Source organism: Pongo abelii, chromosome 12, assembly GCF_028885655.2.
Source record: "Pongo abelii isolate AG06213 chromosome 12, NHGRI_mPonAbe1-v2.0_pri, whole genome shotgun sequence".
NCBI classification, from domain to species: Eukaryota; Metazoa; Chordata; class Mammalia; order Primates; family Hominidae; genus Pongo; species Pongo abelii.
In genome coordinates this window covers 22,837,817-22,862,662 of record NC_071997.2, presented here as the reverse complement: position 1 = coordinate 22,862,662, position 24,846 = coordinate 22,837,817, and the positions used below count along the sequence as shown (strand labels likewise).

Genomic DNA, 24,846 nt, shown 5'->3' with positions numbered 1-24,846 from the left:
CTGGGTGCCTGAATGGTTGCATGGAACAGAGCCTCCCACCAGTCTAGAACTCTCACCTAGGGAGAAAGGGAGAAAGAAATACACTTTTTTTATGCCTTAAGGAAAGAGATGAGATCAAGTAAGAGCTATTGATTTGGAAATAGAGGTGGAAAGAGAGATGGAGATACCAGGTATTGAAGGCTTATTCACAGGGTTGGAAATGCCAATTGCTTTTGGACCAAACAGAAGAGATAAGAGTGGTGCTACTGGGTTTTGGGGGTCTCATTATTACGGCACCTGGTCTGACCTCATTATTATTATTATTTTCAATCTTTTTTTTTTTTTTTGACAGGGTCTTATTCTGCCAGTCTCACTGGAGTGCATTGGCACAATCTCAGCTCACTGTGACCTCTGCCTCCTGAGTTCAAGTGATTCTCCCACCTCAGCCTCCCAAGTAGCTGGGATTACAGGCATGCACCACCATGCCCAGCTAATTTTTGTGTGTTTTTTTGGTAGAGACAGGGTTTCACCATGTTGGCCAGGCCGGTCTCGATCTCCTGATCTCAAGTGATCTGCCCACCTCAGCCTCCCAGAGTGCTGAGATTACAGGTGTGAGCCACCGTGCCTGGCCTGACCTAATTACCACAAGCATGATGATCAGATCAGTCAGGCCTGGCTCCCCTTGTGGCTGAAGGAGGAGGGGGGACACCTGAAATTGGAGCCAAAAGCAGAGCTTTTAGAAGAGGAAGAAGAGAGGGATAGATTGGGGCAGATAATCAGCAGTGTCTGCACTAATTCCCAGCTCCTTATGGTATTTAGGCACAGGGCCCAGAGCCTCATCCTCCACCCGCTGAGTCAAGATAACAAGTAAAGAGCATCAACTTGCTCCAAGGCAGGGCTTTACAAAGGCTCCAGGCTGTGTCCCGGCGGCCTGTACAGATGGGTCTCTCTTTGGGTGGAGCTTAGACGAGTCCATGCTGCAAGCGCTTATGAAGCCTTTTCTCTGGGGATGGGCCTTCGAGGGATCATTAGAAAAGTTCCTCAAACTCAAGAATACCTGCTGCCATTTGCTGAACAAGTACCTGTTAGGTGCTTTACACCAATGTCCTGATTTCCTCCTCACATCAACCTCACAGATAAAGGAAGTGACATCATTTACCCCTGTGGCAGAGACTTCTGGTTGCTGATTTCATGTCACCTCTCTCCTTCTTCCCCTCGAGTAGACTCCTTATCTTGTTGGAATTGCTTCTCTGCCTTTTGGCTAAGATCAAGTCTAATTTCATTGGGGGCAACAGTGTTCTTGGCCACAAAATTACATTTCCTGGGGTCTTTGTGGCTAGATGGCCATGTGATATAGTTTGGGCCAATGGGACATAAATAGAAACCACTGGGTAGGGCTTTTAGGAAACCATCTTTATGGAAGTGGGAAGGACTCAGCTAGGATACTCTTGTTGCCATTTCTCCCTCCTCATTTCTGGGATTGGCTTATGATGACTGTCCTTGGAACCATGAAAGAAGGACACAGGTTCCTGGGCTCTGATGGCTGGAGCTGCCAAGCTAAATGTCTGGATTTCTCATTGCTTGAGAAAGCTAAACTCATCTCATTTAATTCGCCATAATTAGGTGTTCTATTTCACGAAGCTAACGTCAACCTCAAATGGAGTCTAAGGTGGAGAAACTGAGCCTAAGAGATGTGCCCAAGTGTCCACAGCTGGTGAGAGGCAGAGCTGGGGTTTGAACTCAGCCTGAAGGCAGTGCCACAGTGACATGCTGCCCCACGGCCCCTGCCTCCCCAGCCACTTCCTGCCCTGGCTGTGTCGATTCCTCGGGGCCTCTGCCTTGCCTGGTGTCTGCCTGCTCCTCGTGGGGCATCAGTCTTGGGCCCGTGTCTCCTCCCACAGGCCTAATCCCTGACTGAGAAGCATTCACTGTTTGTTCTCCTGCTTCCCCCACCACTTCCAGTTTCCCACACTGTAGACCCGTGGTTGGGCCTGGACTTTCTTGGCCCCAGTCCTCATCAGCACCACCAGCCTAGCTGCCCACCTTTCTACTCTGACCCTGCTTATCAGAGAAGACTAGAAGCAGAAAAGCCCATCATCAGGACAGCGGAGAGCTTGGGTGAAAGATGAGGGTGGCCTGGACTGAGGTAGCAGCAGAAGGACTGGAGAGGTGAGGACATCATCAAGGGGAAGTAATAAAGCCAACAGACCTTGGGCAAGTAAGTTAGCCTCAACATCACTCGATGTCTGCAACTGTAAAATGGGAATGATAGTAGTGCATATGTCTCAGAGTGAATGGGAAGGTGACATCAATTAGATGTATAAAGCACTTTAGAATAAAGCCTTGGTCCATTTGAGGTACTCAATAAGGGCTGTAGCCTCAACTGTTATGACAGAGAAATGATTCATTTTATATCCCAATGATACACTCAGAGACCTAGCAGGAACATAGATGAGTTTGAATAAATTTGTATTTTTAACCATACAAACATCATTCCCTCCCCCTGCCCCCTTGAATCCAGGAAAGGAAGGTTCCAACCATGTTAGAGTAGGTGGCATCAGACTAATCTGACCACTGAAAACAACTCTAGGACTTGGACAGGGTATGTACAGCAACTCTAGGAGGGCACTGGACAGCAACAAACAGAGGGCAATGATCCTTGAGAAAAGAGAATCGCACTGAATGGACCCCACAGTTCACTTCATCTTTACCCTTGAGTATATTCTCCAAAATGCTAGGCATACAAGATCTCCTAGCACTGGTGGTCACACTGGATAAAGGAAATAGAGCCCAGAGTTCAAGGCTGCTAAGGCAGCTAACATTTGAGATGATGGGGGTCTGGAAAGGAGGGAGCCACAGAGAAAAACTAGCCCCCAAAATCTGCATGAAAAGATCCTTTGGGGCCTTGGCTAATTGCTAGGCTCTGCATTAGCAGGGAGAGACTCTGGAGTGCTTGCAGAGAACAGCTGCCGCGATGTTGAGAGCAGAGCAAAGATCCCAGGGGTCAGACAGCACTGAGGAAATATGGAGGTTCAGGCCCACCCACGCACTGGTGAACACCCTGGGCTTTCTGTTGAGACCTCAGAAAAGCCATTTGTTAAGATTAAGATCACGCCTTAAGAGAAGAGCTGTACTCTATGAATAAGGAAAAAAGCTGAAACAGACCTGCCCTAACAAAGACTAAAAGCAAACTTTGACAAGAACGGTGTGATTTGCCAGGAATTTAAATGCCCGCCAAAACAAAACTCAATGCTCTTTATAGGGAGGTAAGTAAACCCAGGGCCTGTATAACATATCACTCACGATTTCCAGCATGCAATAAAAAGTTGTTAGACATGAGAAGAGGGAGGAAGTGTCTGATTATGAAGTCAATAGAAATAAAATCCAGAGATGACTCAGATGTTTAAGTTAGCAGATAAGGACATAGTTCAAAATAACTATGATAAATATGTTTTTAAAAATAGAAAAGAGAAATGGGCAAAATAAATGAAAAGATGTAGTTTAAAATTTAACAGAAAATTTGGATCTTGTATCGTTGAAGGCTTGGTCAGAGACGTGGAACCACTATGATTGATATGGAATCTGGGCTTTGTTATAAGAATGAGACTTTGTATAGTCGTGGAAGCTGGGGAAGAAGTCTTATTGAGGGCCGTTGCCTCTGCATATGCCTGAAGTTGCTGTAGGTTGGCAGGACCAGAAAATGAGAAGAGAGACTGGAGATGAAGTAAGATAAAGTGAGAACAAACTGGAACTCAAAAGGACAAACTAGAAGCCACATCTGTCTCTCACTGCCCCCAAACCTTACAACATGGGTGACCTGCAAAAGAAGTTCACACTGTCTGTCACAGAGCTACAGTGTTCAACTAAAAATTACAAGACATGGCAAGAGACAAGGAAGTGCAAATACAACAGATGATAATAAAGGAGGAACAGAGGAACAAAAAGGCAAGTGATAAATAGAAAACAAGTAGCAAAATGGCAGTGTAAATCGTGTCATATCAATCATTACCTTAAATGTGAATGGACTAAAAATGAATGGAAGAAAAAAACAGAAAAGAATTTAAGGAGGATGTGTGGGTCAAAGTAAAAAAGTCTAACAAATGTATAACTAGACTCCCAGAAGAAAAGGAGAGAGAGAAAAGCATGGAATTAGAATTAGAAGAAATACTTAGAACTTGAATAAATTATGATAATAATTTTAAAAAATTTTAAAGAAATCACAATAGAATTTGAAGAAATTTTCCAAAACTGATGAAAGATATCAAATCACGTGTTTAATAAACTCAGTGAACCCCAGGCAGGATAAGTACAAGGAAAACCACAGGTAGGTACATCTGCTATGGTGTGGAGATTCTGACATGGTCAAACTGCTGAAAATTAGAGGTAAAGAGAAAACCTTAAAAGCATCCAGAAGAAAAACAGACACATTGTACTCAGAGAAATAACAATACAAAAATGATGGTAGACTTCACAACAAAAACCACAGAAGCCAGAATACAATGGAAGAACATTTTTCAAATGTTATTGCTCAAAGAACAATAACTGGCCATCCTAGAATTCTATACCCAGCAAAAATGTCTTTTAAAAAATGAAGGGTAAATTAAGGCATTCCAAGTTAAGTAAAAATTGTGAGAATATATCATTAGTAGATACATTCCACAAGAAGTACTGAACAGGTAAAATTTCCCATGTGGGAACCACATTCTGGGAATAGATCTTTTCCCATCACAGGAGCTGTGGGATCTCTTAGCATCTCAGGCCAGAGTCGAGACCAGTGATCTGAAAGGAAAGGAATTTCATGTTCCTTAATTAAGTAGTTCTGGTTCCCATGGTTCTCATGGTCAGGAAAGACTTGGAAGGTAGGAGAAGACCAAGCTACTTGGCCAAGTGGGGACTTGACACATGCCCAAGTGTTACTGTGATAGCAGGCCCCTCACTGCATAGCTCTGGGAATATTCTCCTTTGAGCGCTCAGTGACCTGTTTGATTCCCCCTTGGTCAGGGGAACCAATCTCTCTTCAAGCCCCCATCCCCTTACAAGGCATATCCAAGTCCCCATCTGTTCTGCCAGAGGTCTGCAAGTATCTAGTAACATTAAACAGGCAATGGAAGGGGAATGTTTGAGGCCAGCTTGTCCTGTGAGCCCCTCACCCTGCTTCCTGGTCCACAGTGATGAAAGGTTCCCATTTCCTCTCTCATGTGGAGGATTTCTCATCCCATCTTTTGTCTTTTCATGCCCCTACCCAGATGCAGTCCAGGGGAGCTGACCAGTCCCAGCATGGCAGGACTGGGTAAGGCCAGCTGTAGCTCTTCTCTTCATACTCTTAGAGTTTGTACAAGGCCCACCATGTTGGTTTGTGAGTTTCTCTGGGTAAATTTCTGGGTTTTGGCTGAACTTGGCTTTCCCACCTCTCTCTGCTGGCAAGAGGAGAGGGTAGTGATAAGTAGGGAGATCCAAGGCTGTGTGACCTCAGCTGCCTGGCTTCGCACCTCCTTGAGCCTCAGTTTCCCTCATCCCCAAAGTGGGGAAGCATTCCTTAACCCCTACCCACCCTGCATATTGTCATGAGAACCAGATGCACACATGCCCATGCGAGTGTGCTGTAAACAGGGGCCTATGGGACATGCTAACTAGTGCAGTGCTATTCTAACCTCCCCCCCACCTCAGTCTAGGCTGGCACCCTCTGCACAGAGTGTACGCAGGAAGCACCGCCAGCCAACTCTGAGCCTGCGTTCCCCTGGCACTCGCCCCATTCACACGGGTCATCAATCCTCATGTTTTATGATGCTGACGCAAAGTGTTCTCAAGTCACATCCTCGCTGGTGATCTGTGAAGATCTCTGAACATAAGCATTTCTTTGTTTGAACTTGAGCCGAGGGCCCAAGGGTGTCTTGGGGAATTTCCATCTGGGATGCTTGATGCCAGGATCTCAGCTTCTGCGGTGTCTTCTGACAGCTCAGAGAGGTGTGTGTCTTGCAGATGGCCTGTGTCAGCTGAATGCAGATGAATGACTTGGGAATCAAAACCTTGGGGTCTGAGTCAGAAAGCAGCAGGGGAGCAGCCAGGGTGCTGGGCAGGAGTGAGACTCCCCCTATCCAAGTCCCACCTTTGCCTCAAGGAAGCTGGGAGGACTCAGCCACCCATCATGACCTCTGTGCTCAGTGAGGGAATTGGGTAATAATAATGGATAGCAGCAGTGTCACTCATTGCTGCTTACCACGTGCCAGGCACTGTCCTAGGCACTCACTGACATAGTATCATTGAATCCTCACCATGCTCCTACGAGCTGTCACAATTGCGACTAACAGAGGCTACAGGACTTGCCCATACGGTCTCTAGAAGCATCAGGACTCTACCCTGAGCACGTGCTCTGAGGAGTCTCTGGAAACACCCAAGCATTCCCTTCTTCGAGGCTAGGTTGACCGAGGGCGGGCCCTGGTGAGGCCACCATAGGGGAGGAGTCAGGGTCCAGGGCAGTCTGTTTCCTGCAGCAGTAGTAGCAGAATGGCTTTTGAGTCTTTTCTCAATCCAGAGGGATGTAAGATTTCAGAGTTAGAAGAGGCCTAAGTTCATGCATTTACTCATTTGACAAATACTTCCCAAGTCGACTCTGTGCCTGCCAGATGTGGCATTACATGCTGCAGCTGCGGCCCTGGCCTCAAGGAGCTTACACTCTAGAGGTGCAGGCAGACAGTCAAACAGTTATAAGGGCATGGCCAAGCCTGTGGCCGGGGATTTATCCTCAGAGCAAGGGAGCATTCGTTTGGTTTTTGTTTTCTGTATAACAACCACTCTAGCTGCAGCGTGACTGCACGCAGGGTAGGGGAGCTACAGTGATTTTACCCCAACTCCCATTTCACAGGTGAGACAAGTGAGGCCCAGCCAGAGGCTGTCACAGAACTCACGTGAGACAGGGCATTTCACATTCACATAACCTGACATTTTATTAAGCATCTTCACATTTGTCTTCTCCCTTTGTCCTGTCCCTAAGTCTGGAAGACCCCCAAGGATGTAATTGTGATTCCCATTTAACAGATGAGAAAATTGAGGCCCAGAGGGAAAAAAGGTCTTCCCAAACACAAAGACAAAAAGAGGCAGGGAAGGCTTGAGAACCCAGGTCTGAGATTCCAAAGCCAGGGCTCTTCACCACCCCCACATTGTCTTGAAAATATAAAGGGTGTATAGTAAAGGCTCTGAGAAGTTCTGTAGTGAAAGAATTTGTGTAGCCTCATCTGACTAGTACTCCCCAAATGTGTTTGCCCACAAAATTCCTTTCCACGTGACACATATTAATATCCCATGGCCCACACTTGAAGATGAAATGAAATAATGCTTACATTTGTTCTCTTTAATATTAAGGAGCACCTCCTCCTCTCCGTCCCCTCACCTGTTTTCTGGGACTCCTTTTAGATGAAAGATGAGCATGCTGAACTCTCCTCCATGACTTTTAAGTTCTTTTTGATATTTTCAAAATAAGAGATGGCGTTCTGCCATGTTGGCCAGGCTGGTCTTGAACTCCTGACCTCAGGTCATCCACCTGCCTCGGCCTCCCAAAGTGCTGGTATTATAGGCGTGAGCCACCGAGGCAGGCCAGCCTTATACAAATCTTAAAACAGTTGATCAGAATAAAATCAGATCATCAATACGTTCTCCTGTTGGTACACATCTGCCCCGGTGCACCAGGGCCATTTGTGTGTCACATGCGTGTTCTCGCCGGGCTCTGTGCAGTCTGGTTGAGGGCTCAGGAGGACCAGCCTTTTGCCTGTGCTCCTGGGCCCCTGGATTCCTTGGCCTGTGCCTCCTTTCTCTGTCTGAATGCTGAGATGCTGTATTAAGTCTAACTTGAGTGAACTTGCTCAAAGGGACTTGTTAGCCCTTAAACCAAACCACGGGAAGAGAACGGGGCAGGGATGACCAGAAAAGTCCATTCACACCGTGTCCTTCACCTCTCACATGCAGATGCTGCATGTCAGTGTCCCTTCTCAAGTGGCTTCTTCCATGTGGCTTCATGGTTGGCTACAAGAAGTTGCCCAGGCCTGCATGTCACAGCCTCTGCATCCCAGTCACGGGGCCTCCCACTGTCAAAATATCTGGGAAGGGATCTCTTTGGCCCAGCCTGGGTCAGGCACCTGCCCTGGCCAGTGGGTATTCCTGTCATGACTGGCCAGCTGGATCGGGTAAGAAGCTGGGAGCCCACGTGGCTACCGATGGCAGAACAGGATGTGGGGCGCTCTTTGGAATGTGGATAGGTGTCTTTCTGAACAGAAGAAACAATAGCAGCCTTCTGCAAATGTCCAAGCCAAGCTCTGGGGATGGGCGCAGGCAGCGGGGGCAAGGAGGCCTTTAGACATCAGCATGCACACCTGGCTCAGTCCCGGGCCTCTTCTGCTCAGTCTTTTGGCTTCAAATCCGTCTATGACCCCCAAATGTATCCCTCCAGTTCCAACCCTTGCAGATTCCACCTGCCTCCTTGAAGCCTCTGCTAGGATCTCTTTAGATGTCTCAGATTTGAAATGCTACCACCAAGCCCCCTCCTCCCCTCACGCCAGGACAGCTTCTGTTTTTCCCACCACAGTGAATAACAGCTTGGTTCTTCCAGCAGCTCAGGACAAAAGCCTTGGCCTGACTCCTCTGGTTCTCACGCAACTGACACCGAGGACATCTGCAAATCCTTTCAGTCCCATCTTCAGAGTGCCTCCAAATGCACCGCTGCTCCCTCCCTTCTCCACTGCCACCCTGGACAGCCACAAAGCCCTAGCTGTCCCCTGGCCTACCCCTCGGGCTCAGCCTCCACCCCTCAACAGCAGGAGGAGCCTCTCCCGCCAGCTCGCCGCACCCCTGAGCTCTGGCCCTTGCTGCCCCTCTGCCTGCCTGGACAGCTTCCCTTTCACTCTCCCTCACCCCTCGGATCTGTATTTGAACGCCATGTGACCTGCAGGCCCTGCCCTAGGCACCCCTCCCTTCTTCCCAGTCCTAGGTAATTTCTGCAGCCCTATTCCCTTCCAATATATCTTTTATTCATCAACCTCATTTTATAGCTTATAAGCTCTAGGGGGTTTTATTCTATCTGGTTCCCTGCCATGTCCCCCGAGCCTGGGACATTGCCTGCCAGACAAGGAGACCCACGGCTTCACAATGGGGTGTTCTCAGACCAGAGAGCAGAGGAGGGATCAGGGCCAGCCCAGTGACCTGGGATTGGGAGCCACAGCCCCGGCACCCTGGCTGAAAGGGCCCTCTGCATCGGTGGCCACTGGCTCCGGGCCAGCTGCAGTTCTAGTGACTGTGTGCCTGTCCTCTCACGCCCCTTGTGGTGTTTGTCTGGCTGTGAGAGTTTTACACTGGGCAGCTGCCCTGGGGGGCACGGACGGGTGAGTCTCCCTTAGCACCGATGTGTGACCCGGACTGGGCGTCGAGGGAGAAGGAAGTGAAGTTGGTAGTGGAGCTCTTGGTAGCACCTGGTCACCCTGCCCCGAGAGCAGGGCTGGGACACAACGCAGTCCCCTAGACTCCACCCCATATGGGATGGCCCTCAGAGGCCACTGGGGAGCAGCCCCAGCCAGGAGACCTGGTGCCCGGGAGATGCTATAAATATTGATTTGGCTTCACCTCCACCCCCAGCCCTTGGCAGGGGAGGTCTGGGCTGAGGCCTGTCCAGGGACCCATTCAGGATCAGCCTCCCCTGTCACCTCGAGATGCCCCAGATCTCTGCCCCTCCCTGCCCAGTAGCACTTCAGGGCACCCTGGGGAGCCGCAGCCAGACCTTCCTGCTCCTGCCTCTTCTCGCCCCAGCCCTGCAACTCAATTACTCCCAGCTCACTTCTGCTGCGGCAGCCGGCGGTGGCTGCGGCCGGAGGTGAGGGACGTCCTGAGCCCCTCCTAGAAGTGGTCAGAGGCAGGGCAGGGAGGCCAGGATCTGCAGCAGAAAGGGGGAGAGGGGCCCCCGGCAGGGGGGACGAGAGGGGGACCAAAGCGGGGGCGAAGGCCCTGAGTTGGCATTTTCAGGTTTGTGTTTGGAGACAATTAGGAGCTGAATTATTAAAGACGCGCAGGGAAGAGCTGTTTTTAAGAAAGCATGAGTAAGCAGGGGCATCTCACAGCAGCGCCCAGGATCGAAGGCGATCAATGGCCGTAATGGCTGTAAATATTTACTCTGCTTAATTGGGAACGTGCGCGCCAGCCACGAACCTGACGCAGGGGTCCGTGCCCAGCAGACCCCTATCAGGCCGGCCAGAGGGCACAGCTTCAGCCTGCTCCTGGGTCCCCCCGCTCCCGGCAGCCAGGCCAGCACTGTGTGAGACCAGCATTGATGGAGTCCCAGCGGTGCAGGTGCCCTTAGGGCACAGGGTCTGGAGTCAGATACAGGGGGGCCCTACCAGCTTGATCACACCAGACAGGCTGCTTAACCCCCCTGTAGGATGGGCTAGTGATTCCCACATCAGGGCATGTGAGCAAGCCCAGTGCAGTATCCAGGGTGACCAGTGCCCAGCGAATGCCAGTCCTGTTGGCCTGGGGCCTGGTGGTCCAGAGGTGGAGGGCAGGTATCAAGGGAGACGCCTGGGCCTCTGCTCTTACCCCAGACCTTTGGCTTAGTTGAAGTACAGGATCAGCTTACTCTAGGAAGTGGGATGTTCTCCATAGGAGTGCTATGGGATAAGAAGGTTGTAGGGCCACTCTGAGGCTCAGCCCAGCGCTGGGAGCCACAGCACTAACTAGGCACTTACTGTGCACGGAGTACCCCTGGGCTAATTGCCGTGTTCTATTTAATCCTTGAAGTAACGCAAAGAGGCAATTTCTTCTCTCATCACAGCCCATGTTAAAGATGAGGAAGTGGAGGCCAAAAGAGGCACGGTGACTTGCCCAAGGTCTCTGCAGTCCAAGCCCTCCCACCCTTCCTAGGAACCGCTGGGCTACACTGAGACCCATCCATTCTCTGCCTTCGCCCCTCCACAGCTCCCCTCTTCCTTCCATGGGTCACTGAGAGGTGTCCCTGGCCCCGGCCAGCAGCCCGCATTCCTGAGGGCATAGCTAAGGCCCAGCAAAGGCCAGAGCTCAGAGGCAGTTAGAACTGAAAGACATCTGACCTGTGTTTCTTCCTCCAAGGTGTGTGCTGGGGCACACTCTTCCCCACCCTGAGTCTGGTACTGGGGAGCAATGCCTGCTCAGGCCAGGCTCCCTGGTGGTCAGTTAGCAGATCTGACTGTAGACTGAGAATGCTGCCCCAAGAATAGCACCCAAGCCCTTCCCCAGCACACAGGCACGGCAGTCACAGACGACCTGAAGGTGGTGAGCAAGCTCACACACACAGGAGTGTGCACACACATGCATGTGCCACACACATGGGTACATGCACCTAAGCAGGCACTCAGCGGCGTCCAGCCCGCCTTCCCCAGAGTCACCACTTCCTTTGTGAGATCAGTGCTTGGAAACAGCTCAGCTGCCCACTGCCCGCCCCACCACTCTCCTCCAGGCACTCAGACAGAGCCCACAGCCTCTCTGAGTGGGCCTCACATTTCCCAAGCGGGACACTGCAGCTCAGACAGTGTGTGGAGCAGCAGCAGCACTGCTCTGGGAGTTAGACCTAAACGACCTCAGACAGTTCACATTCTTTTTCCAGTCCTCAGTTTCCTCATTGGTGCCATGAGAGCTCAGCAGGTCTACGATGAAGGCCAGAGGGGCCGGGGGAGGGGGAGAGTGTGCCATCATGTTTGGCCCATTTTCCCAGTCCTGGGGAAGCTGGTGGGGGCCGGGGGTGGTGCAGGCTTGCGTGTGTGAGATCCTCATGATGAAGTCCCCATCGGGTGAGGCCGAGATAAACTGCACACGGGCCCTTGCCTCTGCTCTCTTCCCCTGAGAGGGTGTGGGGGCCACGGAGCCCCAGGTGTGTCCGTTACAGGCTGGCAGCAAGTCTGCAAATCTCCCCAGCTCAGGTCTGTCCCTGACAACCCAACCACAGCAGATTCTATGGCAAGTTTAGCATGGAAGTTTGGGGTGAGATTGGAAGGGGACCTGCAAGGTGGGAGGCAGAGGAGAAGGCTTCCCTGGCTCCTTCTTCCCTCCCAGCTGGGCTGAGTCCTGCTGTGTGTAGCCTCTAGGGTGCCTCTTGCTGTGTGTTGGACGGATGGATGGACGAACGGATGGACGGACAAACCATTCCCCCTCTCAGCCTCAAGCTCTTCCCCTGGAAGATGGGGGCGATGGTGACGCCCCCTGCAGGATTAGCATGAGAACTAGCTGAGGGCACAGGTGTGGGCACCAGCACCTGCCCAAGACAGAGAAGGTGTCCTGCCACTCCAGATCCCTCCTCACAGTGGACATCCCCTTGCTCTGGCCCCAGGAGGTGCTCAGAAGCCACATCAACTGTGGCTGTAAATGAAAACAACAGCCACTGCTTCCAGGTGCATGTGTGTGTGACAGAGAGTGTGAGTGTGCATGGTGAGTGTGCGTGGGTGGGTGTGTACGTGTGTGCATGTATGAGTTTAAGTGTATGTGACAGTGTGTGTATGTGTGCGTGTGTATGAATGTGTGTGAGTGAGTGCACATCCAGAGTTCTTGAAAAGCAGGTAGGGTGGCCTCAGAGCCACTGAGCTGGAATCCGTAAGTGTAAGGGGACAGTGAGGTCCTGGGGATGGGAACTGGGGGCAAGTGATGGCACTCACTACAGACAAGGTGTGCATGGTTAGCGTAAAGCACCATCATCAGTACTCGCAGAGACCTTGGGAGTCGGCCGGTTGACCTAGGGTCCCTAGAATGGAGCTAGGCGGTGACCTACTCAAGCCTTCCTTGTTCCGTAGACGTGGCACAGTCTAGGTCTAGTGAACAGTCAGCCTTCAGTCCTCCAGCAAGAGAGTGACTTGTCCCGTGCAATCTGACTGGGCAGCCAGCACGCGCCGAGCACTGTGGTGATAAGAGGGAGCAAGTCTTCTGAGGAGGCGACCCGTTAAACCGAGGCCTGCTGGGGAGAGCGGCCACGAGGTGCGGGTGCTGGGGGCAGCGAGGGCCCCACGCATGAGTGCCCTGCCAAGGAAGGGCAGGGCGAGGGGAGTTCCAGGCGGAGGCCTACTGGGGCCGAGGGGCTCAGCCATGTGGGCAGAGCCGGGTCCCACAGGACCCTGTAGGCCGAGGTGCATCTGGAATTTATTCGAGGACCAACGGAAACCAGGGTTTTGGCAGGAGAGTGGCAGACTCCCGTGTATGTTTTTGAAGCTGCCCCTGGGCCAGGTGGCCGGAGGAGGCCTGCCCTCTGGGGAGACCGGGGAACAAGGAACAGAGTCAAGAGCAACCCCCACCATGGGCGTTCCCACCGCCATTCACAAGCACAGCCGCGGTGCAGCAGCGGGTGTCCTGTAGGGCTCCCCATGTGAGAACAGGGCCGGCAGGCCGGGCCAGGCACACAGCCCTGTAGGCCATGTTGGGCACTAAGAATTTGGGAGCTTTTGCCCTCCCAAGCCCGGCCTGATGCTGTTCTTGGCCCTCCCGAGTGCAGTGTGTGAATGTGTGTGTGCGTGTGTGTATGTGTATGTGAGTGTGTGTACTGGGGTGAATGTGTGTTTATGTGTGCACATGTGAGTATATGTGTTTACACATGTGTATGTGTGTATGTGTATGTGTGTATATGAGTGTGTATGTGTATGTGAGTGTAAGTGTGTATGAGTGTATGTGTGTGTGTATGTGTATGAGTGTGTGTATATATATATGAGTGCGTGTATGTGTGTGACTGTGTATATGTGTATATGAGTGTGTATATGAGTATGTGTGTCTATGACTTTATAAGTGTGCATATGAGTGTATGTATGTGTATGAGTGTGTATATGAGTGTGTGTGTATATGAGTGTTAGTAGGTGTGTATATGAGTGTGTATGTGTGTATGAGTGAATGTGTATGTGTGTATGAGTGTGTATATGAGTGAATGTGTATGTGTCTATGAGTGTGTGTATGTGTGTAGGAGTGTATGTGTGCCTATGAGTGTGTGTATGTGTGTGTATGTATGAGTGTGTATGTGTGTATAAGTGAATGTGTGTCTATGAGTGTATGTGTGAGTGTATGTGTGCCTATGAGTGTATGTGTGTATGAGTGTGTATGAGTGTATGAGTGTGTATGTATGAGTATGTGTATGTGTGTATGTGTGTGAGTGTGTGTATATGAGTGTGTGTATATATGTATGTGTGCGTATATGAATGTGTGTATGTGTGTATCAGTGTGTGTATGTGTATGAGTGTGTATGTGTGTATGAGTGTGTGTATGTGTACGAGTGCGTATCTATTTGTGTTTATGTGTGTGTGTATGTATGAGTGTGTGTATGTGTGTATGAGTGTGTGAGTGCGTGTGTGCGTGCATGTGCCCTGACCTGCCCCCTGTCCTGGGCATCTTGCCTCACTCCAGGAAACCTGTTTTGGGGGTAGGGGACAATGGCTGCCTCGGCCCCCTGAACCTCCTGCCTGGCCGGGACCCTCCTCACACGATACCCAGCTTTCAGCCAGACCCCAAGCTGCTGGGACGTCCCCTGAGTGTCCTCTTCTGTTCTTTCTTAGGCTCAGAGGCGGGCACAGGTTTCCGCACGCCCCCTTCTGCTGGGCTGAGCTGCGGCCAGCACTCCCTGCCACAGCCTCCGTGCTGCTCAGGTGAGCTCCTGCACCGTCTCCGCCAGGCCCCACTCCAGTCCCAGGATTCCAGTCAATGCTCAGGCCCAGGCCCAAGCCCTTCCCTCTCTGGGAGGGCCAGCTCTCAGCCACCCGAGTGGGGGTCCAGGCCTCTGGGACCCCACCAGTGTGGCTGCACCTTGCTCCGAAGGCTGGCAGGGGCCCAGCCAGGACACTTCCCTCCCCACACTGTCCCTGTCCTCTGCCTGTCGCTCAGCCAGCAAGAGACTGGAGCCCCCTTCTACCTCCCAGCCCAGACTCAGCCAGCCAGGGGTTTGTCACCATGGTCCTGGGCTTTTTGCATTTCCTCCCAAATTGGAAGAGGTCATAAAACTGTCTTTTGTTTTGTTTTGAGACAGAGTCTCGCTCTGTCGCCCAGGCTGGAGTACAGTGGTGCCATCTCGGCTCATTGCAACCTCCACCTCCCGAGTTCAAGCCATTCTTCTGCCTCAGCCTCCCGAGTAGCTGGGACTACAGGCGCCCACCACCACACCCGGCTAACTTTTGTGTTTTTAGTAGAGACGGAGTTTCGCCATATTGGCCAGGCTGGTCTCGAACTCCTGACCTTGTGATTCGCCCACCTTGGCCTCCCAAAGTGCTGGGATTACAGGCGTGAGCCACCACGCCCGGCCCTCACGTTATTAAGAAAAACTTCTCAGCATTATTTCAAACAAGAATGAAAACCTGAATCTGTATCAGGGAATCCGTTTAGTTCACTGACCAAGTCAGCCCATCGCCCATCTCTCCTCATTCCCCGCAGAGGCCCTGCCAGCCCACGGAGGGGAGATGGGGAGCCCCGGTCTATCTGCGTGGGTGGGGATTCCTAGGCAGTGGCCGCGGGCTCCCTCTGCCTCCCCGCCCCGTCAGGTGCAGGCCCCGAGTGTGGACGCGGCACCTGCAGTCAGGAGCCCCGCACGTGGCCCTGGCGGCCCTCCCCTCCCCTGCCCGCAGGAGCTGGCCCCTCATCCATACAGGAGGACAGGTCTTCCTAGACAAAACCACCGCCCTCCCGAGGCCTCTGGGGTGACATGAGACGAGGTCACTGCCACCCCAAGGCCTGCGGGGCCCTAGGGACCGGGGCAGGGGCTGCTGGGGAGAGGTTCCCAGCCTGTCCGGGGCTTAGCCCAGGGCATCGGGAGCCAGGACACATCCTGGAAGACAGGTGGCATCCCGGGGATGCCAGATCCTGGTGTCTTTAAGCCCCAAAGTTGTGACGGGGTGGGAACAGAAAACGCGGTGGAGCCAGTGACTTGAACGAGTGAAATGGTCCGGGGAGGCGCACGCGTTGGCACCTGCTGCCCCCTGGTGGAAGAGGAGGGAACGCCTGCAGAGAGCGCTCCTGCGCCGGCAGGGCGGGGCCCTTTCCTGGAGGGGTGGCCAGGCCTGCGAGCTCCAGCCTGGGAGATTGTGCCACGGAGCCCAGAGTGCCGACTGCCCTCTCTGCCACCGCAGTTCTGCCTTTTCCTTGAGTAGCCCTAAGCACACACAGACGTTTCCTCCCACCCCAGAGCATCTGAAAGCTGCTCCTGTCTCCTCTCCCCACCTTCCCAAAAAACTCCCAACCTCCTGCACCCCAGAGGGCAGGGATGTGGGCCGCACACGCGCAGCATACTGGGGAGGGGCCTGGCGCCAGGAAGGTGGCCATGGGGCCAAAGGGCCCTGTGCCTGGGCAGGTGACTCTGCACCGTTCTGGAGGCTGCCCTGCCCACCTCGCCAGTCAGCACGTCCTTCCGCTGACTCTCCCACAGTGTTCCTGTCCATCCCCCTCCTACATGTTCTATTTGGCCATTAGGAGGCAGGCAATGGGGGAGGCTGGGTGGGTGGAGGCCAGAGCGGGGGCCAGGACCACAGCAGCCCATTCTTCCTGGAGAATCCCAAATTCCTGGGTAAAGAAGAGCATGGACCTGCTCGCGGTGGCTCCTAACGAACTCCGCCTCGTTGGCAAGGCCCTGGGAAAGTGTTTGAGAAGTGCTCTGAGCAGAGGGGCACAGGGCCTCGCGGTACTCAGAGGCGCCAGGGAGAGCTGCCAAGGGCTGGGGCTGGGTGGTGTTTTGAAGGCAGGCCCCGTCCTGTGAACAGGAGCCACAAGCACAACCCAGGCTCCCTGGCCCCTGTGCCAGGATGAGCGGGGTGGGGAGAAATCACGGGATAGACATCTGGTCCTAGACCTTGAAAATCCTTCTCTCCAGCCTTCACTTCACAGACAAGGAAACCGAGACCTCAACTCAGGGCCTCGAAACCAGTCCCACTATCACCAGCCCTGCCCTTGTGGCCAGGGCTGCCTTGGCCCTTTGTGGACACTGATAGAATCCTTAAAACCACTCTCCGTTGTGCCCATTTGATGGATGAAGAGATTGAGATGCATAGAGACCCAGCAACTTGCCCAGGATCACAGCAAGGTGGGGAGAGCAGCAGGCTGTCCCACGGGGACAGGGCTTTTCACGTGCCTCTGACATCAACCTCCACAGTGACCTCATTCTTTTTTATTTTTTTCTTTGAGGCAGGATCTCACTCCGTTACCCAGGCTGGAGTGCAGTGGCACAAACACAGCTCACTGCAGCCTTGACCTCCCGGGTTCAAGCAATCTGCCCATGTTCCCTGCAAGTAGCTAGGACCACAGGTGTGTGTCACCATATCCAGCTAATTTTTGTATTTTTTGTAGAGATTGGATCTCACTGTGTGCCCAAGCTGGTCTCGAACTCTGGGCTCAAGCAATCTGCCCACCTCGGCCTCCCAAAGTGCTGGGATTACAGGCATGAGCCGCCAGGCCCTGCCAACCTCATTATTCTTATGGCCATTTTGCAGATGAGGAAACTGAGGCTCAGAGAGGTTAGAAGCAATTTGCTTCACACAGAGCCATGAGTGGCAGAGATGAGATGCTTAAGAGTTTTGGAAATGTGGCCTGAGGAGCACTGACGGGCCTTTGAGGTCCCGCCAGGCACTGCCTAGCATGGCGGTCGTGGGATCTGACTCTCGGAGGAGCAGAACTAAGCTGCACGGTTGATTAGGGCTCCGCTGTCTTCCAGGCCTGTAACACGGTTACAGATGCTATGGTTTCCTCTTCCCTCTGGCAGAGAAGATAACCCTGCAGGCAGTGGCCTCACTCACCTGGGTCTTTCTCAGTTTCACGTCCCTTCTGTTTAACTGAGCAGCCCTGTCTCTGTGTGCCTTTTGTTCCCACCCTCTCTAAAGAGCCCCATGTTTCTCTTTTAAATCAGCTCTGTCATTCTGTTAGTTCCCTCATTAGGGAGTTCAACAGAACCTTGACATGCACTCAGTGTCTATTTCCAGAATGGCATTTTTAGTGCGTCAGAATGACGCTTTGTCAATTCAAGCCAGATGTGCCCAATTTTGTGTGTAACCTCTGGTCTCTGCTGCCTCAGTCGGGTGCCCCAGCCCCAGCCCTGACCCCGCTTCTTCCACTGCACCCCAGACTTGTCTCTGGGGCTCCATCCGGGGCACCTGCCCTGTGATAGGGTGAGTGGCCCAGAGCACAGGGCTGGCGCTCTCTTGACGTGAACTCCATGCTTATATCTGGTATTAAATGTAACTTTTCCTGTTGAGTTGGAGAGAAGTCCCAACAGCCAGGAACAGCACGAGAGATATAGGACCAGCTCTGCAGGCCACACTAAGGTGCTGCGAAACCGGCTCTGTGACCCACCCCTTCACCCGCAGAGGGCGGCGTAGGGAAGGCTGGGGGAGGCGGAGAGGAAAAGGCCTAGACTTCCCTAGGCTTGGGGGGCTGGGGAGGGGAGGGCCTAAGGAAGGCTTGGGGGGCAGGGCCGGGGAGGAGAGGCTTGGGGGGTGGGGAGGAGAGGCTGGGGGTCAGGGAGGAGAGACTGGGGGGTCAGGGAGGAGAGGGCCTAGGAAAGGCTGGGGGTGCCAGGGAGGAGAGGCTGGGGAGGGGTGGGGAGGAGAGGGCCTAGGGAAGGCTGGCTGGATTGCTGGGCATTTTCCCTTCTTCTCCCACCCTGGGGAGCTTCAGTCCCCTCCTCCCTCCAATTCAGGGACTTCTGAGAAGCCCGTGGTGATCTGAATGTGTCCCCTGGAGTCTGGGGGAGGCAGGGCCAGTTGGGTCTGACCTACCCCTAGAGGAGGTCGGGTGGTGACTGTGGCTACACTGGCCAGTGGCCGTGAGGGTGAGGTCAGTGAACTGGACACCCACCCAGAGGCCTTCATGGAGCCAGAGGAGATGCTCCCGGGGAATCCATCTTCAAAGTCCCATCCTCCCCACAAGAAAGACCACGGGAAAGGGGCAGGCTCAGCACCTGGGAGACAGGCCAAGGGGTGGCAGGGGCTGCTGAGGGGTGGCGAACTTGGGCAGGCCTGGGAAGGGCATAGAGACCCTGGACCCGCCCACACCCCACCACACCCTGCCTCCTCCTCCCCAACCCCTCCAGGCTGCCGTGAGTGGCGGGAGGGAGTCCTGAAGCAAAGGAGGGGTGCCGGGCTGGAAAGAATTCCCTGAGTACTTGCTGACACCTGAAAGATGACCACAGAATCTGCAGAAAATTTAATGCAAATGGCAGGGAAGAGCAGCCACACCTAGTGGACTGAGGGTCAGAGGCCACAGCGCCTCAGGCTCCCTCCATGTGGTTCCATACTTTGGCAGCAGGCAATGGTGTTTTCAGCAGCACCCACCTCATTCTCAGCAGCGCCTCCGAGTCCACACCCAGCCAGCTCTCAGCCTCCTCACCCCTGCTCCCAGAGAGCACCTCCCTGGCTTGCTGAGAATCCCAGAACTGGCATCGCCAGAGCTGGGAGGAGCTCAGAGGTCAACCAGCAAGCCCCAGCCCTCGGTGCCAGGAGAGGCACCTGGGGCCCCAGGCAGAGGCAAACCTGCTGCCCTTGCCCTCCCTCCCTTGTTCTGAGCTGGGGCTCAGTGGCCACCTCCTGGCCTCCTAATCCAATACGAGGCTTATGTCTCACTCTCCCTAAGGAAGGCAAGGAACATGGACTGAGACAGACGGCGCAGCGGAGGGAGCAAGAGGGAGCACCGTGAGCCCGAGCGCCTGTGGGGCAGGAAAAAGGCATGACACAGGCGCCCAGAGCTCCAGACAATACGGACTCTTGCTTATGGCAACACCATGGCAATAAACTGGCCCTCTGGGCCACCCAGTGGAGGAAGCACTGTCGCTGTAGCCCCCCGGGGAAGATAAGGAGCCAGGCCAAGGGCAGGCAGGAGGGATGCTCAGGGTCACTAGCCAGGAGGAGCGAGGAGGAGCACCCAGCTTGGAGGGTCGTGCCCAGCGGCTCAGTGACCGTGGGTACATTCCTCTCCCCCTGGGCCTGGCCCACCAGTGTCTTACTTCACAGAGAAGTGGCCCAGGGTCCACTGTATTCAAAGTTCTCTCCTTCCCCAAAAAAACTTCCTGAGGAAGGGAAGGCTTGGGAGCCTGAGGCACCGCTAAGGGACAGCACATGTAGCCACAGCATTCCCCTGTCTTCTGAAAAACTGGAAGACCAAGGAACCCTGGGCTCTCCGAGTCCCCACTCAGAGCCACCGAACTTGCCACCTGGGGCTAGACTGAGCCCCCAGCTCCACCAGCCTCCGCACAGCAGGGTCCGCCTTCCTCCTGCAGACTCTGTGCTGCTCTACCACTCTCCAAGCCCCTGTTATTCTGCTGGTTTGGGGATGCGTGAGTGTATGCTCAATCTTACGTTTGCATGCTTCTCAAAATATCATGCATGAATTCGACAGGTATTTCGTGTGCCAGGCTCTGTGCAAGGCACTCAGGACAGGGCAGGGACAAGATGGGGGGACAAGCTCCTGGTCCCTGGAGAGGCTGTGGCAGCCCAGCCCAGCCGGCGGCTGCAGGTGACCTCTCAGCATGAGGGCAGCATCTTCTGGCAGCATAGGCAGCTTGTGGCACCAGGTCCTGGGATGTATATGTCACATGTATACACCAGCTCATCTTTGTTTTAGGGATGTCATTTTATCTCTCTTTGGAAATCACTTAACTTCTTTAGCCTACTTTCGTCCGCGTCCCCACAGCACTTGCTCAGCACTCCAAACTGCTGATGGTCACTCCTTTCAGGGTCTGAAGCTCCTGATATCAACCCTTCCCCAGTGTCCTTCCCAGCAAATGCCAGGTCCCCCCATGCAGGACGCCACCCCTGTGCCTGCTTCGTGGCCCCATGGCCAAGCCTTGGTCTTGGTCCTGCTGAGCCCCAGGTGCAGGCAAAGGAGGGAGAGCTGAAGCCGGGAGTGGAACTGGCTGGCTGTGGATCACCCACCTCCCGGTTCCCCACAGGCCTGGGCCCACAAGCACAGACTCAGGGAGTCCCCTACATCCCTGCCAAGGCCTCTGGGTTGCTTAGGTTTCGGGAGGTGGCTGTCATTAACTGAGCACTTTCTATATAGAGATCTTAATACACACTTGCCCATTTTTGTTAATCCTCATCACAGACACCACTTCTGCCTTTGATGGACGAGGAGAGGATCTCCAGTGAGGGAGGGAGACAAGGAGGGCCTGGGCAGTGGAGTCGGTGTGCACAGGAGGAGGACTGGCCTGAGAGCCGCCCCACTCTCTCCCAGCCCAGGCTGGTCCTGAGTCTGTGTACCCCCTGGAGAAGCCAGTGGCTCCCCATCTGCTCTGCCTCCCTGGGGCCACGAGTGGGGGATCCCAGGCTTGGCGTTCACTGTCCCCAGGTCACAGTGGGGAGGGGTGGGTTGCAGAGACTGCAGTCCTCCTGGTCCTGCTCCCAGGGCCACTGCCCACCCCTGCCCCCTGTCACCCCTGCCCCAGATAAGGCAGGCCCAGTCCTCGGCACGGCCCAAAGCTGTCCCTTCTGTAGCCCCATCCCACCCCCACCAAAACAGCCCTCACCTCGAGCCAGGTTCCCAGAGATGAAGCGGAAGAAGACGCTGATGCTGCCTCCCAGGTGCTTCCCACAGCCATGCTGGCACTCCTGCAGCCTCGGGCCAGGGCCGCACCCTGCCGTCCTTGGGCCTGGCTTGATCCGCCCGGCTCCTGCCTTCAGCCTGCCCTGCCTGCCACTGTGCAGGCGGTGCCCCCACAAGCCTGCTCCCTGACCTCCTCTGCCAGCCTCTCCTCAGCCTGACACTCAACACCTTTCTTTTTCTAGGACTCCCCACTCCTGGTCTGTCTGTCTGTCTGTCTCTGTCTCTCAAAAGCAGCGTCTCTCCTCTTGGTCTCGGCTTGTCCCCAGTGTCTTGGGCTCTCTGGGCCTGTCATTCTCTCCTCTGCTTTCTGTCCCTGCCTCTGGCTCTCCCAGCCTTTCCAGGGTCTGCCTGCCCCTCAACCCAGAGCCCCGGGGCAGCCAGAGCACACTCAGTCTCCCTGCCTTGGGTCTGCCCTCTCAAGTAGCCCCTGCCCCTGTCACAGGGCTGGCCCCTTCACCTGGTGCCTGGCCTCAGCCTCCAGGCCCCCGGAACTCACTGTTCCTGGAGGCGGAAGGGCCCCTGCGGCTTCCTGGGCTGGGAGGAGTGGGGATGGGGTGGGCATCACTCCTGAGCTCCCAGCACCAACTGAGGAGGTGACACTGGTGTGATTATCAGCTGAGGGTGTGATCTCACTGCAGAGGGGCCTCACCCGGGCCCCAGGGCTTCTCTGCAGCCAGAAAGGGAACAGCCTGCTCCCACACAGTCCCCTGCCTAGGAGGCTCGGGGCCAGGGGCCCTGAGTAGAACGGGGGCATAGGTAGGGCCCTAGCCTTAGGCTGTCTCTTGACCTCTGACCTCTACCCACTGGCCTCATCCCTCAGCCCTGCTGTGCCTCTCTGAAATGCAGAAGGGGAAGTGGGAAGCGGTTCCTCTTCTGTGGAGGAGAAGGGAGAGCCAAATTCATGACTGGAGCTGACCAACCCCCTGCCCTCCACATTTTTGAGCACCTAGCAATCAATAAAGGAGATAACAGCCAGGCAGCTTGCCAAGGCCTTTCTGGGTGCCAGTGAGTGTCTTCAGTCATCAAAACAACCCTGCAAGCCACATGTGGCTGAGAATGCCAGTTCTGTATTCATTCTTCCTCAGTTTCACCAACAGGGTTCAGATGCTGTTGGAGATGGAAATGCGCCCAGCAGAAAACTCCACCATTCCCCTGCCTTCCTCACAGTGAGGGCAGCTTATCTCTGGCCAGTGGAATGGAAGCATCCGTCTTCCAGAGACTTCTGTGAGTGCTGCCTTCCTGACCTGGGGACCACCATTCTCACCTTCCACGTGGGTTCTCCTTCCTGTTGCCTGAAATGAGGCTGTGTGGGCTGCAAAGCAACCACATTGCCACAGCGAGGGGAACGGTAGAAGAACCAAAGACATTGACACTGACGTCCCCCAGCTGCCAAACTAGTGCCAGCCACTGCCTCACCCCATATTTCCCATATAGGAGCTGATGCACCTGTCTTGATCAAGCCACTGTTATTTGGGGTTTCTGTTATATGCAAGTTCAGGCCAGCCAAGGGATCCCTTGTAGAGGGAAAGACAAGCTGCTGCGCCTCACAACCCTGCCAGTAAAGGAAGGTGCGGTGCCCGGCGGGCCTCCTGTGCACCACAGTTAAATGTACTGCTCAGAGGCTGTTCTGCAGGGGCAGACCAAGTACAAGCAGCGCTGCCCCTTGGGCCTAATGACCCAGAACATTCAATGACATACGATGAGTCCAAGGCAAGTTGGGATGCTCTGCGGGGCCATGGCAGGCCCCTAGAGGGGAAATCTGTGGTCTCTTGGGTTTTCAGCAATGCCAAAAATCTCTCCTGTTGGCACTCAGCTAATTGCCCACTGCTGGGCTGCTGTGGGGGTGGAGCACCTGATGGTGAGAGAGACAGAGAGAGAGAGACAGACCAGGTGGCCATGAGCCCCGAATCGCCCACCAGCAATCGAGTATCAACCTCTCGCCCAGCCCCACTGGTATCTGCATGTGCACACAGTGCTGTGTCGTCATGCCCAGGTGCTATGGATGGGGCCCGAGGCAGGGCAGATCTGGAGGGTGCAGGGAGGCTGTACCTGCGGGGGCTGTGACTCCCACAGTATCTGCTGCATTGCCGCTTTCCCCACAGCCCACCTGCCCCCTACGGTCTCGAAGCCATCTGAGGAGGAAAAACTTTCGGAGGTGACTTATAGACAGAACTGCAAGAAATGTTGGCTCCAACTCTAGGTGACATTGAGGCCCACCTAGGGGAAGGACATGGAGAAGGGACATCCTGGTACATGTATTGCCCACATTGTCTGAAGAAGAGAGGGCCCGAGGCACAGGTTTACACTGATTCATGGATGACTGTTAACCATTAGTTCAGGGGTCAGGGAGGTAGAGGGGCGGGATCGGGGGAGTAAGGGCTGGGAGGCCTGGGGAGGAACCACCCAGAGTGTGGGACAGCAAGTGCTTCACAAGTGCCCTCCAAGGGGCGCTGGGGCCGAGGAGGCACTGGACGATCAGGTGGGCCAGTGGTCCCCTCTGTTCACCTCACAGCCTCTGTGCACCTCACAGCCTCTGTTCCTGGACCCTCTGGCATTTGCTTGAGAATGAAACACCGTAGGTTCAATAAAAGAACTTCTCCCTGGGCTGATCAGGCTGCAGCTGCAGTTCAGTGCCCAGCCAGCCACCAGGTGGCAGGTCAGCCACTCTGCATCCCTGCCATCACTCTGGGCTCCCATTATCCTCATGGGAGTGATGGTCACTCTGGGTGTGAATTTCCCTCTGGCCTGCCCTGGTGCTGCCTACACCTCCCCCCATCACGGTGCCCCCACGCCATAGATCCCGAGCAACAGACTCATTTCACCGCGGAATAGAGCAGGGTGATCAAAGACCAGGGCTCACAGGCTCCCGTCCCCGTCCTGTGCCCATCCCCAGAAGCAGCCGTCCTCACAGAACAGTGATGAGACCCGCTGAAGACTGGTTCTGGCACCAGTTGCGGGTTCCAGGGCTGCCCTGTCAGGTGCCAGTGACAGTGCTGGATGTGCTCCTCTCCCCCCCGCCAGAAGAATAAGTCCGGAGCCCGGGAAAACGCGCAAAGGCCCCTCCCTCATCCAGTGCCTGCTCACCGCACCTCTGCTGCTCCTTACCAATACTCCAGGCTCTGGATTAGAGGCTTTAGAGTCCCATGGGAGAATGGGTCCCCAGCAAGAGGCAGCAGGGGGTCTGCTAAACTGGAAGCTGGGACAGCCGCCTGGCCATGCTGGGCCCCTCACTAGAAATGAGACCAACTGGCATCAAGGGCCATCAGCCAGTGAATGACCCTATTATCGAGGGGAGCAGGGAGGACTCTGCCTCAAATCCAGTGA

At 54.4% G+C, this 24,846-nt stretch overlaps 1 protein-coding gene and 1 long non-coding RNA gene across 3 annotated transcripts in view; one reads left to right on the top strand and one right to left on the bottom strand.

Moving 5' to 3' along the window:
• KCNIP3 (potassium voltage-gated channel interacting protein 3) overlaps positions 1-24,846 on the bottom strand; it is an 89,465-nt gene that overhangs the window by 47,286 nt on the left and 17,333 nt on the right. The gene's annotated exons all lie outside the window — the stretch shown is intronic.
• Positions 11,435-19,847, top strand: LOC129057627 (uncharacterized). Of its 2 annotated transcripts, XR_008522253.1 has the most exons (4): positions 11,702-12,951; positions 14,508-14,597; positions 17,120-17,235; positions 19,555-19,847. It is a non-coding gene; the product is annotated as an uncharacterized LOC129057627 (long non-coding RNA). The 2 variants fall into 2 exon arrangements; XR_008522254.1 differs by lacking the exons at positions 17,120-17,235; positions 19,555-19,847 and adding an exon at positions 14,975-15,316 and having other exon boundaries at positions 11,435-12,951.